General features: G+C 44.8%; 1 protein-coding gene across 3 annotated transcripts in view; it reads left to right on the top strand.

Moving 5' to 3' along the window:
• Positions 1-20,341, top strand: part of PKNOX2 (PBX/knotted 1 homeobox 2) — a 320,618-nt gene that overhangs the window by 18,887 nt on the left and 281,390 nt on the right. Inside the window, exons 3-7 of one of the 3 annotated variants that reach the window (XM_055095038.2) lie at positions 11,877-11,924; positions 13,255-13,458; positions 13,912-13,950; positions 17,471-17,510; positions 18,104-18,223. The gene's annotated coding sequence lies outside the window, so the exon portion shown is untranslated. The remainder of the gene's footprint in view (positions 1-11,876; positions 11,925-13,254; positions 13,459-13,911; positions 13,951-17,470; positions 17,511-18,103; positions 18,224-20,341) is intronic. The other 2 variants (XM_055095040.2, XM_055095042.2) reach the window with 2 other exon arrangements.

Below are 20,341 nucleotides of genomic sequence, written 5' to 3' on the forward strand. Positions count from 1 at the left end.
AATTGGTATTCAGTATTCATAGTATTGTGACTATGGAAATACTGCTTATAACTAAGTCATGTGGTATACCGTGATTACATTTCCTTTCTTGTATGTTTTCTTTTTTTTTTTTTTTAGTTGGTTCTTTGTTCATTTGCTTAGTTTTTTTATTTTTATTATACTTTAAGTTCTAGGGTACATGTGCACAATGCACAGGTTTCTTACATATGTATACATGTGCCATGTTGGTGTGCTGCACCCATTAACTCGTCATTTACATTAGGTATATCTCCTAATGCTATCCCTCCCCGCTCTCCCCACCCTACGACAGGCCCTGGTGTGTGATGTTCCCCTTCCTGTGTCCAAGTGTTCTCATTGTTCAATTCCCACCTATGAGTGAGAACATGCGGTGTTTGTTTTTTTGTCCTTGCAATGGTTTGCTGAGAATGATGGTTTCCAGCTTCATCTATGTCCCTACAAAGGACATGAATGCATCCTTTTTTATGGCTGCATAGTATTTCATGGTGTATATGTGCCACATTTTCTTAATCCAGTCTATCACTGATGGACATTTGGGTTGGTTCCAAGTCTTTGCTATTGTGAATAGTGCCACAGTAAACATACATGTACATGTGTCTTTATAGCAGCATGATTTATAATCCTTTGGGTATATACCCAGTAATGGGATGGCTGGGTCAAATGGTATTTCTAGTTCTAGTTCCTTGAGGAAATTGCCACACTGTCTTCCACAATGGTTGAACTAGTTTACAGTCCCACCAACAGCGTAAAAGTGTTCCTATTTCTCCACATCCTCTCCAGCACCTGTTGTTTCCTGACTTTTTAATGATCGCCATTCTAGCTGGTGTGAGATGGTATCTCATTGTGGTTTTGATTTGCATTTCTCTGATGGCCAGTGATGATGAGCATTTTTTCATGTGTCCGTTGGCTGCATAAATGTCTTCTTTTGAGAAGTGTCTGTTCATATCCTTCACCCACTTTTTGATGGGGTTGTTTTTTTCTTGTAAATTTGTTTGGACATTTCCAGTGAAGAGCTTACTTGCTCACCAGCTCACCCATTCTATTATTGCACAGGTCTGTTTGTTAGAAGGTCCTTTCCTATATGGCACTGAAATACCACTCTTGAAACTTCCAACTATTGACCCAAATTTTGACCTGTGATCTTCAAATTAAAATTTGAATCTCTCTTCCTTATGATAGCACATTTTACAATTGAATTAATGCTACTGTGTGCTCCCTGGATATTCTCTTCTTCTAGCAAAAAATCCCAAATTCCTTCAGTCATTTTTTATCTGGCATTGCAAATTGGATAATGTCCAAAATAACCACACTCCTACATTTAGGACCTTCTGTGATATGACTCCAACCTCCTATTATGACATCATCTCTCATCTTCTACTTTTGCCATGCACTCCAGACAAAAACTTGCCTTTTCTTGTCTTTGTTTACATCCTGTTCTCCTCCTGGGATACCCCTCTCATCTCTTCCTGCTAAAATCATTTCCATCAAAAGACAAGGGCTGATGATACATACCAAACTGTTACAGTAGTTACTTTGAGGGATGGAATGGGATGGGTGAAGGGGAATACTGATATCTCACTTTATATATTTTTTAAAAGGCAGTACAATTGTTGATGCTCTTATTTTTTATGCTGGTCAATGTATTTCCCAAATATAATAAAATTAACTTAAAAATCAACAACAAATACTAGCTCTCAGTTGCAATTTATTTCAAAAGCTGTAGGGCCCTGGAAGCCTTCTTTGATTCTTCCCTCTGGAGTGAATTTCCTTACTCTGACACCCAAAGCATCTGGGGAGTGACCTTCTTATTGCTGTCATCGCGCTACACTTTCATCGTAGGTATTATGTGCAAGCCTTCCCTTTCTAGCAGGCTGCAAGCTCCTGGAGACCAGAGATCGTCTTATGTATTGCGGAAGCCCCTGCCTTATGTGCTGCATAGCAGGAGCTCCATACATTTTTGTTGAAAGAGTGAGTCGGTGAGTTCGCATTATAATTTTTTTATGCTCCTTCAAACATGCTCCTCTATATTTCTTTAAATTAAGGAGAGAGAGAATTGTGGGCACTCCAGCCTGTGATGAGCCATTCCCATAGATCACTCGGCCTCTCCGGAGGGACTAGACTTCTCTCCGCAGCCTCGTCTTCTTCAGTGCCTGGGTGTGTGAGTTCACCGAGACTCTCAGAAACCCTGAAGAGGGTGAAGGACTCTGGAAGTGGGGTTGGGGCAGTGGAGAGGAGATGGGCTGAGTCAGGGCCCAAGAAAGTGAACATGTCTCCATCACAGAAGAATATGGAACCCATGACACCTGAGAGTGAGCAGAGGGGAGAGGCGGGATGCAGGGGGTGTGGAAGGCAGGGTCTGATGTCCAGCTCTGTGAGGCAGAACAAGCTGCACCCCAGATGTGAGGAGCTGGTCCCCACAAGTGTCGGAAAGTGCCAGTCCTGGCTCCTATGGCGCTGCAGCCAATAGCAAGACCAGGATCTCTGTCTGCTGAATCTTGGGCTGTTCCCTGCCTGAGGTGGAAACACGTTCTCTGTCTCTGTCTCTCTTTCTTGCACACACACATCCCAACACACACACCACTCTACCCCACCACACATACCCCACACCCTTTTGCTTCCTCCTTCCCTGGCTGGGCAGGATGGAACCATCTCTCACAGCTCCTTGCAGCAAGAATAGACTAGGGCCAAAGGAGAACCACCCCCTCAATCCCCTGATTCTTGAAGATGTCCCCAGTTACAAGGACAAAAAGCATGAGACCTTGATCATCACTTGTTTCCAAGTCTGTTACTTCATCACCACTGGCGTGTGGGCAGAAGATTAACTGACGTTGAGCTACAAATTGAACAAGGGAGGGACACCTTGCATATGGTCACAGGCAGATGTTATGTTTCCCATCTTTTTATTTTACATTTTAGACTCTGGGGGCACGTAATGGAGTTGATCATACTCCTCATTTGATGGTGTGTTGTCATCATTGTTGATAATTTTCTGAATTCTTGTTTTCCCGAGTTCTTATTTTCCCCATCCCATTTCTGTTCTCCTTTCCCCACTAAAGGCTCTCACTCTTGATGATTTAATGTGTCTTTTAGATGGGGCTCTCTGGAATCAAGTTCTGAGATGGGAGTGACATGCAGATTTATTTGTGAGTGCCCTCAGGAGATACACTTGCACGGAAATAAGGAAGGTCAGATTGCACTGGAGGGGAAGGGGATCCCCCTGTGGTTGCAGCTGAGCTGGGCCCTTCATTGTTTTTGCACACTGAAGCAAAGGGGATCAGTGTTTCATATCTTGGAATCAGCCAGTGACCACTGGCCTTTCCCTAGGAGAAGCATAACCTTAGGCGAAGCAGTTCCTTATGGCCGAGCAATTCCCCTTAGGGACACTGCCTTGCGCCTCAGTGCAAATATTCTCAGCAGCCAAGGACTCAGGTGGATGGGCCTGAAGCAGGGCTGCGGGTCAGCACCACCTCATCCACTGTAATGTCCTTCTGATCCACCTTCTTTAAGTTTATTCTTGAGATACGTATACTGCTGCTTTGTGTCTTTTAAAAAATTCCATAATTGGTATCATGCTATAAATTTATTCTCACTCCCCCTTCCTCCCAACTCTGATTTGGAGCCCTAGCCACGTTGCTGTACATGGATCTATCACATTTCTTCATACCACTGCACAGTGTTTCATCATTTCTGTTAACTGCAATTCACCCTTCCATTCCCCTGGTGAAGAGCACCCACGTTGCCACCAATACTTTGCTACCACTATTGGCAAGGGATGAACTTTTTTGTGCTTATGTGCCAGTTTCTCTAGGGCATATAAACCCACCAAGAGACAATGCTGGGTCATAGGCTATCTGCATTTCTCCTTCCACTACGTTCTACTACACGGTGCTCCTAAATAACTGCTCCGGCATTCACCTTCATCAGCTGTTCCTGGTGAACATCTTTGCTAGCACTCGGCATCATCAGGCTTTCTAATGTTTACTAATTTGTTAGATGTAAAGTGGGATCTTATTTTTGTTTTGCGTTTTTCATATTACTCATGAAATTAAGCATCACTTCAAATACTTATTAGGCTTTAAGACTTCCCTTTCTGTGAACTACCTAATCATATACTTTGCCCGTTTTTCTATTGTTTCCCGTCCTTTTTTTTTTTTTTTTTCCCTAATTTGTTGGGATTCCCTGAACAATTGCTAGTTGCAAATGTCTTCTTCCAGGCATTACCCATCTGTTAACTCTGTCGATGGTGTACTTCACTGAACAGAAATCCTTAATTTGGGTGTAAAATTCATCCATTTTTCTCTTTATGGTTTTGCTTTTGGATCTTGTTTAAAATATCTTTTCCTGCTTCAAGGTCACAATATACTATCATATATTTTCTTCTGTTAGTTTATGGCTTTGCCTTTCATATTTAGGTATTGAATCCATATAAGGTTTATTTTCATATCCAGTAATAAGATAGATATTTGAACTTATTTCATCACTTATAAAATACTTCATCTTTTCACCCTTTGATTTATGATGCCAGATTCACCATATGCCAGGTTTTCATGCACACCTAAGTCTATCTGGACTTGCACATTGTACCAGCCCGTTTATCTGTTCTGTGCCTACCACACTCTTTCAATAACTCTGTTATTGTGATATTTCTTAGTGTCTGGTATAGTCTGATCCTTTCTTTTGCTCTTCTTTTTTTTTTTTTTCTTAAAAAAAACTTAGCATTAGTTGACTTGTATTCTTCATCACCAATTTTTAAATGATTGTCAAATTCATCCCCCTCTACCCAGTCTACTGGGATTCTTATTGGAATGAATTAAATTTACATGCTATTTTGGGGGAATTGGCATTGTATAAAGTCATCCCTTTCATAATTATGAAAGATTCTTTCATTTATTCAGGTTTTCTTTTATGTCCACTAATAGGGTTTAAAATCTTTCTCCATAAAAAGTTATATATATTATTTCTTAGACTACTTCTCATATGCTTTACAATTTTGTTGCTATTGTAAATGATATGCTATTTTAGATTGAATCTTTAATTTGTCTTTACTTGTAAAAAAGGATTGTATTTCATTCTCTATTGGTAAGATAGTTTGATATTTCATGCACTAGGCTGTAGAATACCAAAATAACCCAATAGTTGAGCAGCCTCTTACCTTTTGATGTCAAAAAACCAACTACTCTGAAATTGCTGCTGCAGTCTGGGAATAACAAGTGTCTGAACTGCCTCCTAAGATGTCACTAATTTATGTTTCCATGCTATTTTTTCAAAACATGCTTACTTGGCACCAATGCACACCCCAGTCCTCTCCACTTCTGCTTCTGCTCCTTCAGAGAACTCAGCCCCTGAAACATCTGATTGAATTGTGCCTGCCTGAGTTTTACTTAAGTGGGTCCAACCTTGGATGCAAAACTGCTGATTAGAAAGTTGGGCCAGGCCAGAGCAGGAAAAACTGACAAGTGTCTTCCCCATTAAGTGATATCATTTCTGTTTCATTTCTCAAACTAACTCAGAAGGGGGTCCTGGGAGGCAAGAGAACAGAGGAAGCAGAGAGGGGGACTGGACAGAACAGAAAGGCCTATGACTAACACCTTCATGGAGCACGGATGGACAGACTGCCCAGCAGGGTCTCTGAGCTAAGCCAGGTACCAATGGGCTAAATACAGGTTCCTTCCTCTATCCTCTTCCTCCTTCTCCTCCCTGACGTCTTCTTAGGTTAACCATGATGGAGCTGACAGCTCTTTCATCTCAGTGAGTTCAAGCATGCAAATCCAAGAACAATCTGCCTCAAAGTAGACTGCTTACCCTTTATTATGATGTGATGGAAGAACACTTTTCTTAATGGTTTCTAAATGGTTAAACTTTTTGAAATAGTTATTCCACACCATTATCTTGTTTGATCTGGAGATAATGGGTGTGGAATAACTAGTTCAAAACTAAATTTTTTTTTTTTTTTTTAAGACAGGGTCTTGCTCTGTCGCCCAGGCTGGAGTGCAATGGCGTGACCTCAGCTCACTGTAACCTCCACTTTCGGGGTTCAAGTGATTCTCCTGCCTCAGCCTCTTGAATAGCTGGGACTATAGGCACTGGCCACCACGCTTGGCTAATTTTTGTATTTTTAGTAGAGATGGGGTTTTGTCGTGTTGGCCAAGCTAGTCCCAAACACCTGGCCTCAAATGATCCACCTGCCTCAGCCTCCCAAAGTGCTGGGATGACAGATGTGAGCCACCATGACAGGGCTATAATCCCTGTTTTCAAGTTGACACTGAGTAAGTCACAGCCTTGCCTATGCTACCTAGTGAATTATGTGAGGATTAGTCCCCTGGGCATTCGGACCTTCTGGCTGAGTTCTTCCAGCCTCCGATTGTTTCTCATATTTGATTAACGTTCACATCGTTTTTAAAAAAGGAAGAATATTTCCCCAGACATCTAATATTGACCTACATTATTTATATCATAGTGTAACCCAAAAAGTACAAACCAAAAATAGGTATAACTTCCCAATGTTTGTAGCTCCATTATAACTAAGAATTAATTGAATACTAACAAAATTCTAAAGCAAAAAATTTTTAAGTTAACCATATTAGTCCAATTTGAACCATTACGTTGTTTTCCTGAAACGAAAGCATTGCTGTGGATGGGCCTGTGGCCATGGCTGCTCTGTGGCAGGCTGTGCCTCCGTGGGCTCGCCATTCCTCCCTAGTCCAACTCCTGCAGAACCTTCGTTTCTCTAAAACACCGTGACACTGGTGGGCCTGCCCTTGCCACAGATACATCATTGAAGGGGTGAAGCTGCCTCTGTCTTTTGCCCTTTCAAAGTTCATTCCTTCCTAAGGAAAAGGCAATTAGCAATTCTTATTAAACCCAGCTTTCCTTCATGAACCATGGTGGAATTAACCCTTTGCATCATGGGACAGAATTAATCATTTCTAGATTTGGGATCTTTTTTTAAAAAGTGATCAGATATTCCTCTTTGGGCAGGGGGTGTAAAGGGGGAAGATAAATACTGAAGAATTCAATTTTGCTGTGTGAAGGCCTCGTCTCTGACAAGTAGTTAATCTATTTGTTGATACTGTGAGAGGAGAGGCTCCAGCAGGGAGAAAATTAAAAAACGCTCAGCGCCAGTTGCTACTCTGATGAATCTCATCCAATTATTTAACAGGACACTGCTTGCTGGGTGTACCTTTTTTTTATTGTTTTAATTTTATTTTGTTCTCTATTATGTGTCATATCATTATAAAAGTTTTCTGGATTAAGAAACCCTTTCAGTCTGCCCTTTTTCATTTGGCCACCATTGATTTTTTTTGCTTCTGTGTTCGTAACTGAGTTTGAAATTAATGTAGGATTATTATTGATTTATGTATTTATTTATTTTCTTTCCTCTTGGAATGTAGCATCTTAGAGGCTGGATTCTGAATAGAATTTGAAAGAGCATCCGCTGCAGGAGGAGAGTTTTAGGTTAGGGAAGTATTGTTCAGAGTTGTATGAACGGGGAAAGACTGGAGAAGAGTGTTAGTTACACTCCTCAGAAGGACTGAGGCAAGCTGCTCTCCCCGGGGAGAACATGCTTATTGGTTTAGTTTAGGCCTCGCTAGCCTCCAAGACTCGCGTGGATGTAGAAAAAAGGCAGTTTTTCCTCTGGGGGAGTCGCTCTGATCTTGCCGGATTCTGGTTCACTCCTAAAGGCACTGGCAGAGATGAAGTTTTGGCCAAGCTCCCCCATGGCCCAGTGTGCCTGCAAACGATGCTGCTCTCCTAACCCCAGCTACAGTTGGGACACACTGATCGGACCTGGGCATGGGTAAAGCTCCATGGTATGTTGTAAGTCACCGACCTCTGAGGTCTATAAGGGTTCCCTGGCCTCACCCAATTTGTGACATAAGCCTTGTGGTTATCACCCCAATCCCTTGGACCCAGGGATAGGGATGCCAGACAAAATACATGCTAGCCAGTCAAACTTGAATTTCAGATAAATGATGAATGATTTTCAAAATGTTAGTGTAGTGTATCCTGAAGATCGCAAGAGACAGATGTATGGCTCTGTTCCTCTCCACCCTGCTCTTCACACACACTCAGAGTCAGAGGCTTGCCCCCTGCTCCATTTTCCCTTGAAGCCTCTAACCTTCAGCAACCTTGATTCCTTCTTCCTTCAGTCTCCTTGCCTCCAGCCGGGAAGCCAGCCTCCCCGCTGCTCAGCACTGCTGCTGATGCTTACAGGCTAGGGGAAGGGTCCACGTGGAGGCCCTGGCCTCAGGCCCCCCGCCCCACTCCAGTTCTTGGCCCCAGCGCTGTTCTGTGTTTGAGGAGCCTGTGGGCCTTGGTCTCAGATCTTTCCACACTCCACCCCACCTTCACCCAGACAGCTGTCCCTTGGCCCGCCTGCGCACCTGCCGTGTGGTCTGGAACAGGGAGGGTGTTCCTGGTGAAAAGCCTTTGTGGGCTCTCTGAAAAGCCCAGGGTCAGGCAGAGACCCAGCATGGGTCCCAGTGCAGCCCCGCTGTGGTTGTGGAGAGGCTGTGTGGCCATTCTTTTGGCCGGTGGCCACTGCTTCTGGATTTCTTCATTCTCCTTCAGAGGGTCCCGTGAAGACCAAGGCATCGGCTGGTTTACCCTCACTGCTGCGTCCCTCCTTTCGCCCTCCTTCCCCACCTCAGCTACCATCTCCCTTCCTCTATCCGGGACAGGATGTAGGGTTTCCATTCCCTTGAACACACAGGTCACTGGGGCGGAGGGGAAGTCACCAAATTTAATTTAACAAAATCTTCACAACCCAACAGTTTCAGTGTAGTGTGTTCCTAAGGCGACAGAGGAACAGATAGAAGGGAGAAACGAGCGTGGGGAGAACCATTGTTATTTGGGAAAGAATTCAACCAGTTTTCACTCCCTTCCCCCTCCCCCCTGCTTTGGGCAGAATTCAGCTAGTTATTTTCCAATCCGGTTGTGTGTATAGACACACCACAGCTTCTTTGATCCCTGCCTTTCCTCCTAATAGACAAACTGCTGCCAAAGCTTCCAGCTTCTTTCTCCATGGTGACCAAGCCCCTCATTTCCATTTAATCTCAGCCTCCACCTCCCCTGTACCGCACCCCCTCCTTCATGTGGAGCTGGTTATTTCCTTTCTCTTCTCTCATTTCTCTCCCCTTCCCCCAGCAGTTCACAATCCTCTTCAAAGTTTCAGGAGTAAATATCAATGTGTCATGGTTCCTTCCTTTCTCCCCGACCTGCCTCTTTCTACTCTCTACCCCTTTTCTCTGGTGGCTCCCAAATCTTTGCTCTTCTTGGCTCTTCAAACACATTCCTCTTAGTTCCCCCTCAAACTCCCTTTCCTGCTCCAGTCTCTGGCCTAAGAGATGTGAAGATGCAGAGGAGGGAGGCAGGAGGGACGGGCCTCCCACTTCCCTACTTCCTTTCAGCAGACCCCTGAAGAAAAGAGGCGGAAGGAACTAGGAATGGGATGAATTGGGTCCTTGCCAAGGGGCCCTCCCTCCCCTCCCTCCTCTGTCTCTGGGCTCTGCCTGCACTCGGGTTCACGCGGGAGAAGATGAATCTGCAGCACCAGCCCCTGCCAGTCTCCCACAGCCAGGGTGGCCAAGCCCTCAGGGCTCTGCAGGACAATCCTCGGCGTCTGCTGCTGCTGCTGCTGCTGCTGCTGCTGCTGCTGCTGCTGGAACCTTCTCAGGGTGTCCTCTGCTGGCAGGCAGGCTTCGCACACAGGTGAGCAGAACTCACCACCAGTGAGAAAGCTGGCCGTCTCACACCTTGGCTAGTTTGTGAAACCCAACTCATTCCACCAATGTTGCTCATGGACTGGCTTTGGAAATTCCATTAATAGCTCCTCTCTGGCCTTGAAGCCTTGCTACCCTAATCCATCAATGACCATTTCACAACCGGGGAATGACATCTGTCCATGTACTCACTTTTTATGGTCCGGTCCTTTACAGCCTACACACATTCTTCCCAAAGATCTCTTACTTGGTCCTCATGATAATGAAATTCCAACTGTGCAGAGGGAAACTGAAGCTTGCAGAAATTAAATATATTCACCAAATATCTGAACAAAGAAGTCATCGGTGGAGCCAGGGCAAGAACCCAACTCATCCCATTCCTAGTTCCTTCCGCCTCCTTTCTTCAGGGGTCTGCTGGAAGGAAGTAGGGAAGCGGGAGGCCGCACACTCTGGCACAAGGCAAAGGGGTTAACAGGAGTGCGTTGACTTTAGTCCTTCTGCCAAGTCCCCTCACATCCAATTTACATTGTTATACAATGCTGATCTGTACCATTCTTGTTAATGTTTCTTTATAGATGTTTTAGTTATGTCTGTCCCATATGTGCGTCTGACTTTTTTCATAGAATCTGAGCTAGCTCCTTGCTGCACTACTACCCCGGGAATCAGAACAGGTTTCCGCATGCAGCTCTTTGGTGAGAGTGACTTAGGGCCCCTCGAGGGACATGAGAAAACGATTTCGATACCGTGAACACTGGGGCAGGTAGAAACCCAACTTATCCCAGCTTTTCCATCTTCCTGCCAGGCCCCGGCCGGGCTTCCCAGCCTCCTCGTTAGCCTCTGAAAAATTAAAGCCCCAATAATCAAATCAACCCTTGTAAATGCTCTGAAAGCCGCTCCAGAGCACCAAGGAGCCAGCAAACCCCAGACCCAAATCCATGTCAAATTTCATAGATATAATTTAAGCAGGGATCAAAACCCACACTAACCTAGTAACTAAGGCTGCTCAAAATGCACTTTATAGTCCATCTGCCTCTCTGCTTCAGGGAGTCTGTATTAAATTTATTGCAAAGTAAAACAAATAAACCCAGGCAAAGGCAAGATGGAAATCTGCATACTGTCAGAGAATTAGCAGCCCTCTCGGGTTAGGAAGGCTGCCTCTCAATTTGCATCTCTAAGGAGTTGTGACTGGGCTGGGGGGCTGGGATGGTCGGGGCAGGACGGAGACTCGGAGCAGGCCTGCCCCCTGCTGGCTGACTGTAGAACTACAACCCTCTGGCCGCGGTGGTGGGCTCTGCAGGGCTCGCCCCGCCAGCTTTTGAAAGACAATCTGCAGCTGAAATAAATGTTGAAAAGGTGTGGAATTGGAAGAGCAGGTAGTAGAAAGAGGGGAGGGAAGGGCTCTGTGGGGAAGAGATCCTCATTTCTGAACGTAAGGCTTGAGGAAGGAAGGCGGGAACTTGAAGTGGGTGGATATAGAGTTTCAGAGCTGTCTTTTCTGTTGTAGGAACAGGAGACTGCGGTGCATTTCTTGACTCCTCTTCCCCTTCTTTTCCTTCTCCCTTTCCCTTGCTCTCCATAATCACAAAACGCAGAAGACTGGAGTGCAGGCGGCAGGGGTCCTTGCATGGCACTGTTGGCTTTGCTGTGTGACCCTTGGAGAGAGCTGTGCCTGAGACCAGGGTGAGGCCTTGCTTGCAGGGTGGTGCTGGCGGGTTGGCGCCTGTGTGGCTGGAGACGGGGTGCTTCCTGAAATTCCGCTTCACCCCAGGCCTGGCCCTGCTCAGTCGGCTCACCTGTGGATAGAGAGGGCCTCTGAGGCTCCTTTCAGCATGAATATCTGAATTTGATGACTCTGGTTGAAGAGCTCAGGCATCAGTCACAGACTTTCCAGGGAAGCTCCCAGGATCCCCGATACTCTCCTAGGATATTCCCATCATACCCTTCAGCACTGGCTCCAGTGGTACCCTCTCTAGATTGAGGCTCCCCCTGACTTCTTTAGTCAGAGATGGGCTGTCTTCCTTGTACTCCTTTTATAGGTAGGTAGATGGTAGGTAGATAGGTAGACAGATAGATGTAGATATATTGATATACTTATAATCACGTTGTAATAATTTATTTATCAACCCCATGCCCTAGAATGCAAAGTCCTTGAGCTCCATGGACAAGGGGAAGGAGTAAGGCCTGGTGAGTGTCATGGCCAGTCTCAGTATCTACCCGCTCCCCAATTCCTGCTTTTCCCAGCCAGCACCCAAAACACAGTATGTGTCAAATGAACGAAAGAATGAATGAATAAAGAATAAAGTGGCAGGCCGGGCGCGGTGGCTCACACCTGTAATCCCAACACTTTGGGAGGCCGAGGCGGGTGGATCATGAGGTCAGGAGATCGAGACCATCCCGGCTAACATGGTGAAACCTCGTCTCTACTAAAAACATAAAAATTAGCTGGGCGTGTTCGCACGCACCTGTAGTCCCAGCGACTCAGGAGGCTGAGGCAGGAGAATCACTTGAACCTGGGAGGCTGAGGTTGCAGTAAGCCAAGATTGCACCACTGCACTCCAGCCTGGGTGACAGAGTGAGACTCCGTCTCAAAATAAATAAATAAATAAATAAAATAAAGTGGCAGAAGATGATGAAGTTTTGGCTGCACAGTTGAGCTAGAAACCTGGCTTTGCCCTTGGCTTCCTATTGTATCCCATATTCTTTGATTACCCCCATGATAGTCCTAGCTTGTCTACCTCCTGAGTGGTCCTCAAACTCATCTGCTTCTCCTCCTTTCCCTCAAGAGGCAGCCCCGCTAAGTGTGAACAGCAGAGAACATGGGATCAGGAAGACCTCAGTTCTAGTCCTGGCACCCATGCTTCACCTAGCCAGGGGAACCTAGCCAAGCCTCAGTTTCCATCTTTTTTTTTTTTTTTGGACAGCACAGCGTAGTGGTTAGGAGCATAGACACCCAAGCTAGACTGCCCGGGTTTTTTTTTTTTTTTTTTTTTTGAGACAGGGTCTCCCTCTGTCACCCAGGCTGGAGGGCCGTGGTGCAATCTTGGCTCACTGTAACCTCCACCTTCTAGGTTCAAGCGATTCTCCTGCCTCAGCCTCCCAAGTAGCTGAGACTACAGGCACCCACCACCACGCCTGGCTAATTTTTTGTATTTTGGTAGAGATTTCACCACGTTGCCCAGGATTGTCTCGAACTTCTGAGATCAGGCAGTCTCGGCCTCCCAAAGTGTTGGGATCACAGGCGTGCACCACTGCCCCCAGCCAACTGCCTGGGTTTTAATCCTGCCTCCTCCGTTTGTTAGCCAAGCGGCCCTGGGCAAGTGACTGTTTAATCTCTCTGTGCTTCAGTTTCCTCATCCATAAACTAGAATTAATAGAATCTACTTCATAGTGTTGTTGTGAGGATTAAAAGAGCTAATACACATAAAGCCCCTAAAACAACACCTGGTACATGGTTAGTATTAACTAACGCAATAAACACTAGCAATTATTAATAAAAAGCAATGGAATTTTACAGAACTGAAGGCAAGCACCAGAAGAGGCTTTGAAAGGTAAGGAGGGAGCTTATGGATGAACAAGCAAAGCATTTCCACAAGGAACACACGCAGTGATGCTGAGGAATGATGCAGCCAACCAGGTGCCAGGGAAAAGCTCACGACTTCTTGGAACCTGCAGAGCCCAAGTTGGCATTTTTTCCAGCAGAATCAGAAGCATCAATGAGGTGAGTCCGAAGTGTCGAAAAGTGGAGCAGCTTGTTCTCTGGGATCTTCAGGGTGTTTGCTTATGAAATGTCAGCCACGCTGGCTCCCCCGACCTCCTCAGCCTCATTCCACCCCCTCTTCATCTCACCCTCCAGGCTCCATCCATAAAGAAACGTGTTCAGCTCCTCTGACAGAACTTGCTCCTCTTCCCTCAGGGTCTTCACACGTGTGGGTGTCCTGCCCTGAGTACTCTTTCCTGTTTGCACCTGTTAATCCTCCCTTCAGGTCTATATTTGGATGGCAGGTTCTCTGGAAAACCTTCCATCCCCCTGTAGCCAGGGTGGGGCGGCCCTAATCTGCGCTCCCATAACACTGTGCCCTTCCCTGCTTACCCTTGTATCCGTCAGCTCCAGCTATGTAGCAAAATACCACAGACTGCGGGGCTTAAACAACAGACATTTATTTTCTTACAGTTCTGGAGGCTGGATGTTCAAGATCAACGTGTTAGCAAGGTTGGTTTCCGGGGAAGCCTCTCTGTTTGCTTGTAGGTGGCTGCCTTCTCCCTATGCCCTCCCATGACCTCTTTGTGCACAGGTTGGGAGAATGAGGAGGAGGGAATCTCTGTTTTTTTCTCTTTTTGTAAGGACACCAGTCCTATTGGATTAGACCCCCACCCTTGTAACTTTTTTAACCTTAATTACTTCCTTAAAGACCCTCTGTCTGCGGGACACGGTGGCTCACACCTGTAATCCTAGCACTTTGGGAGGCTGAGGCAGGCAGATCACTTGAGGTCAGGAGTTTGAGACCAGGCTGGCCAACCTGGTGAAACCCTGTCTCTACTAAAAACACAAAATTAGCCGGGTGTGATGGCGGGTGCCTGTAATCCCAACTACTCTGGAGGCTGAGACAGGAGAGTCACTTGAACCAGGGAGGTGGATGTTGCAGTGGGCCGAGATCACGCCATTGCACTCCAGCCTGGGCAACAAGAGTGAAACTCCATCTTAAAAAAAAAAAAAAAAAAAAGAAGCCTTATCCCTAAATACAGTCACATTAGTGGTTAAGGTTTCAACATATGAATCTGGTGGGGGGTGCAATTCAATCCATAACACCCCATTAGAAGATAAATTCCATGAGGGTAGGGCCTTGTCTATGGCTATGTGTTCCCCAGCACTGAGGCCTCACCCTGTCTCCTCATGATTCTCTAATTTCTACAGAACCTGCTCATAGCAAGGGTGCCATAAATATCTGTTGGGTGAATGAATGAATGAGTCAATTACTTGTGATGATAGCAGGAGTTTGGGAAACATAAGAACTCATAATCTAGTTTTAGGTTGTCTTTTTACAGAAGAGGAAACTGAGGCATGAGGATCCTTGCTAGTTCGTGGCAGAATGAGAGTTGGCAGTCAGATTCTCTGTCCCCCACCCCCCGCTACTCTGAGTCCATGCTTTTTTCATCTGGACCAAGAGTTGTCAGATAGCTGTATAAAACTGCCGGTTAAAAAAAAAATCCTTGTCCAGAGTTTCCTTAGACAAAAAAGTCTTTGGGCTGGGGGTAGTGGCTCATGCCTGTAATCCCAGCACTTTGGGAGGCCGAGGTGGGAGGATCACTGAGGTCAGGAGTTCGAGACCAGCCTGGCCAACATGGTGAAACCCCGTCTCTACTAAAAACACAAAAATTTGCTGGACGTGGTGGCGGGCACCTGTAATTCCAGCTACTGGGGAGGCTGAGGCAGAAGAATCACTTGAACCCGGGAGGCAGAGGTTGCAGTGAGCCAAGATCGCGCCATTGCACTCCAGCCTGGGTGACAGAGTGAGACTCCATCTCAAAAAAAAAAAAAAAAAGAAAAGAAAAAGAAAAAGAAAAAAGAAAGAAAAGTCTTTGGTTTTTCATTGACAAGCAAATGAAACTGTCTCTCTGAGGGTCTCCTCTCATCCTAGCAACTTAGTCTGCTAGGACTAAGCAATCTGTTAAGGCACTTGAAATGTGTGTCCTCCTTCCCCTCTCGTTAGAGGCCTGGAATTTGGTCTGGGTGAGGGCAGGGATTTCCTTGCCACAGGCTTTGATTCTGAGCTGACTACCCAGGTGTGCGGCTCTTTAGAGTCCTGCCTCTCTGCTAATGGGTTTTGTTAACTGTTTGTCATTTGCTTATGCAAATCTACCTCTTTCTGCATTAAAATGAACCCAATTATAAAGTGAAATTTCACAATTAAACCACTTAGTGAAGGACATTAAGCGACCAGAAGGAATTGATTTGTAAAAACTTCAGCGATAATTACCAAATGTTTCTGAAATGTGACTAAGTTCTAGGTTTTTCTTTAAACAAACACACATACTTGCACATTTTCATATATGTACTGCACAGACACTTGCACGTATTTTCACACACCTGGTTTCCATCTTCTCACTATGGGACTTGTTCTTGCTCCTTCTCTGGGTCTAAATTTTCCCCAAATAGAGGAAATTCCACCAGCCATCAGATCATGTCTGCAAAGTTCTTGGAAACCTTCCAAAAGAAATGGCCACTGGGCCGAGGAAGCTGGGCGGGGCGGGGGGCAGGAAAATAGAAGAAGGCATAGTGGTTTTAATAAAGTCTCTTGGCCACCTTGGTGATTGATTGATATATTTTGGCATTTGCTTCCCTGCTCTGCTGTAATCGATAGCAGTTGTAGGCCGAGGAGCAGGAAAGGGTGGGAACGTGGGATGGGGGCAGCATTGATTGATCTTTACGGGAAACAGCCTTGCCTGGTGATTGCAGTGCTGTGGCCACAAGAAACAGGACCTTGTGGTCCCAGGGAAAGGTGACTTTCCTTATACCCCCTCCCTCCCCTGCCAGGCAGGATGGCATGGCATCCAGAAACTTGGAGATGGATAAGGATACACTGGCATCCACCTAAAAAAATGAGCCATGCTGGTGTTTGGGAGAGCCAAAGTCACACTCACCTCTCCCCTCGCACCCTCAGTTTGAGCGCAGAAATCATAGTCTCCTGGGCTGCTGCAGGACAGGGTGGGAAGAGACTTTAAGGGTGAAGAGGTGATGAAATGCTTACGGGTTCCAGGTTACATCTATATCCAGGAATGACTCCAACTCACTTGGCAGCATGCTGCTGCTCAGACCGTATAATGTAGAGGTGACTTCAGCACAGACTCTGGACCCAGCTTGCCTGCATTCAAAGCCGGCCCTCCACTTACTGTGCGACCTTAGATGGGTTAACTCACCTTCCTTGTACCTTGATTCTCCCATCAGTAAAATGGAGATGACAACAGTACCTATTTCCTAGGGTTGCTGTGATAGTGATGAGAGTTAATGCATGCAAAGGACTTGGAAGGGCTCTGGCATAAAGGAAATGCTATGTATTAATATATGTTGCTATTATTATCTGATGGTGGTGAACACCCAGGCTGGCATCCATGATTTATGGGTGGAAACTTAAAGGCACAAGTTTCTCTAATCAAACAGGGTCATCACAGCCTTTGTCTTCTGGTGCTGAGAACGCAAGGCTCAGGACTTGGCATCTGCTAAATAATTCTCTCAGTGCATCAGCCTATTAGCTACAGGATTTCTCAACCCTTTTAGATTAATACTTTTTCCTCAAAGCTTTCAAAAATAGCAGAAAAATAGGAATAATTTGGATTGGGAATGATAGTTTCAGTGTCCAAGATGTACAATTAAGACAGATATTCATTCATTTAACAAACACCAAACTCCTACTAAGTGCAAGACAGTTTCAACTGATGTGATGGTTTCCATCCATGAACCTGAACTTAGTGCAGATACATTCAGATGTGTAATCACAACCCTCTGCAATGTCATAAGTAGTTTTCATGTAACTGGAGATCCCTCTGTCAGAGCAACATGCTCAAAATAGAAAATGGTTTAAGGAGCATTTGCCACATAACATTTTTATTGAAAACATATTCATTTTTGAAGTATAGTTGTATTTTCTTCTATTGACATGGGTGAATGTTTGGTTTTTAGAAATTCATTTTAGCACATGAAGTGACTTTGGGGCTTATTTTCTTTCTAATCATAGAGCTGGATGCCGTGACTAATGGCAGCTGGCAGATTGGCAAGTGAGTACCAAGGGACCCAGGTTGAGGGGTTCCATGACAGGCTCCTAAGAAGTGAGAACTGGAAGGAGCCCCAGGGATTATTGAGGTCATCCCTTTCATTCGAAGGCTGAGCCCAGGGTGGTGGGTATGGCTTTTCACAGCTGAATTGGAACCTGGGCCTCTTGATTCCGAGCATGGTGCTATTTCCCGTGCTGTGAGCCTGTTGTTGATGCCCTCCCAGCTCCGCAGCAGGCCCTTTGCCTTCTTCAAATTGCCTTCTGATCTTAGGTTCCTGTATCAGGCTAAGTTATTATCTGATAATCAGTTCAAGTCCATGAAGATGCTCTGAGTACTTGACTTGGTGCCAAGCATTGTGTTAGGGCCAGGATATCAAAATAAGATGTGAAACCTACAAGGAGACTGTGACAGACGGTATTAGTGTGCCCAATTGTTTGCTGCCTTGCCCTGTGAAAGGCTTATACTGATGTCAGACCTGGTCATGTGGCTTGCTTTGGCCAGTGAAATTTGAGCAGAAGCTTTCTCCTCAAAGCCTGAGCAGGAGGTTTCAGGGACATTTTGTGGTTCCACTGCATTTTCTCTTTTTTATCTTCTAGAAGAGCGGCATGCCCAGAATAGGGCCAGGCCTCTCTAGCTGGGTCCCACAATGAAGAGAAGACATGGAATGCCAGTGCCACAGCCGACGTGTAACATAATGAGAGATAAACCTTTGCATGGTGAGCTGCTGTGATTTTATGGTTGTTTATCCCACAGCATAACCAGCATAAGCTGATGGCCACAGAGAGAATCACAAATCAGTTGGAGAGATGGTTTATTTACAACCGAAACACAGGGTGATGGATGCTTTGCTAGATGCATCCACAGAAGATTCAAAAATAGGTGAAAAGAGGGAATAACTCTCTCTTTGGGAAGGAGGGTTCAGGAAGGGCTTTCTAGGAGAGGAGATAGATTGGAGGTGTTTAAAGCTTGAAGAGATGTCCACCACATTAGGTGATTAGAGCTTTATTTGTTGAAGCACTCTAATCAGAGAGACCAGCATGCACAGACATGAAATATCACAGCATATTTGAGAATTGCCTGTACCCTCCACAGCTGTAGGCCAGGGTCAGGATTCTTTATCTTCGTAGCCTACTGGCCTCCAACCACTGTGTCAGGTCCCCAAGGGGTATCTGCAGAAACGCGGATAAAGACGCATCGTTTATTTCGGTCAGAGCTTTGACCACAAATCCTCATCTGATCCCACAGCCTGAAAAGCTGAGCTGGGATGTGTGCATGTCATGTGGACTCTCTTATAAAAGTTTAATTTTTATTTATCAAAGAATATATATAGATAGTTTGGAAATCAACAGTGGCCTTGCCTCACCTCTCCACGCTCCCAAGTCCTGCCCCAAGGCAGTTACCATCAACTCTTACATCTCATTTCTTTTTTGTGTATATCGCTGTGTTTCTAAATAATATGCTTATATTGTTACTACTTAATTGACCAATTTTAGGAATTATGTATTGATTTACTGCCATGTAGAGAACTTAATTCTCTCATGGTGTTGTCTCCCAACTCCATCCTTGTTCTTCCCCTCCTCCTATCTCTTCAACATAAACTTACTCTTTAGTTCAATCACTATTTGATGTTTCTATGCTAATGACTATGCAAATATAATTTGCTACCAAGTCAAGTAGTACAATGTGACCTTGTGTCCTTTTTCATACAATCCATTGTTTTTCCTGGAATTTACTTTCTATGCATTCAGGCTCATCTGTTTTACTTTTTCCCCATATAGTAATCCCTCCAAGAATCTTGTGTTTTTCTGTTTCAACCTGGATTAGCTGCTTTATAGGAATGCTGTTTAACTGTCATCCAGAGGCTTCAATTTACCATAATTTTGAGTTTTTCCTTTATTGTCTTCCTGTGGTAAATACCCTATTTCCTGAATTCCATGTATTCTATGTTGCCCTATAGTCTAACTTTATTAAACCCCATCCTCCAATAACTTCCTAAGATAGGGTGCCTAGGAGGTCATTTTCTTGAGTCATTGAATATCTGAAAATATCTCTAGACTACTGTGATAGGTGACTGATAATTTATTTGGGTATCAAATTTTAGATTAAAGAACAGTTTCTTTCAGAATGTAAAAGGCATTTCTCTGATATCTTTTAACATCTGAGGTTGCTCTTTTTAAAAGTTTAATTTTTTTTTTTTTTTTTGAGACGGAGTCTCGCTCTGTCGCCCAGGCTGGAGTGCAGTGACGCGATCTCGGCTCACTGCAAGCTCTGCCTCCGGGTTCACGCCATTCTTTTGCCTCAGCCTCCCGAATAGCTGGGACTACAGGCGCCCACCACCACGCCCGGCTAATTTTTTGTATTTTTTAGTAGAGACAGAGTTTCACCATGTTAGCCAGGATGGTCTCGATCTCCTGACCTCGTAATCCGCCTGCCTCGGCCTCCCAAAGTGCTGGGATTACAGGCGTAAGCCACAGCGCCCGGCCAAAAGTTTGATGTTTTTATGCTCGTTTCTTTTACCTGTGTTTTAGGACTTTTAAAATGTTTTATGTTCTAAAATGTCATGATAATGAAGGTGGTGGGCATTGGTATATATCTTTTCTATTCTTTGTGCTGGGCTCATTAGGAGACTAATGTCTTTTTTTCTCTCCTATTATCCATCTCTACCATTTTGCTTCACTCTTTGAAAGATTTCTTCAACTTTATCTTCTAAACTTTATATTCAATTTTTGAAAAACTTTTAGTTATATTTTTAATTTCAAAGAGGCTTTTAAAATTAAAAATTTATCTTTTCATTGTAATCTCTTATTGTTTTATGAGTACATTTTTTCCTCTTT

Source organism: Pan paniscus, chromosome 9 (genome assembly GCF_029289425.2).
Source record: "Pan paniscus chromosome 9, NHGRI_mPanPan1-v2.0_pri, whole genome shotgun sequence".
Lineage (NCBI taxonomy): Eukaryota > Metazoa > Chordata > Mammalia > Primates > Hominidae > Pan > Pan paniscus.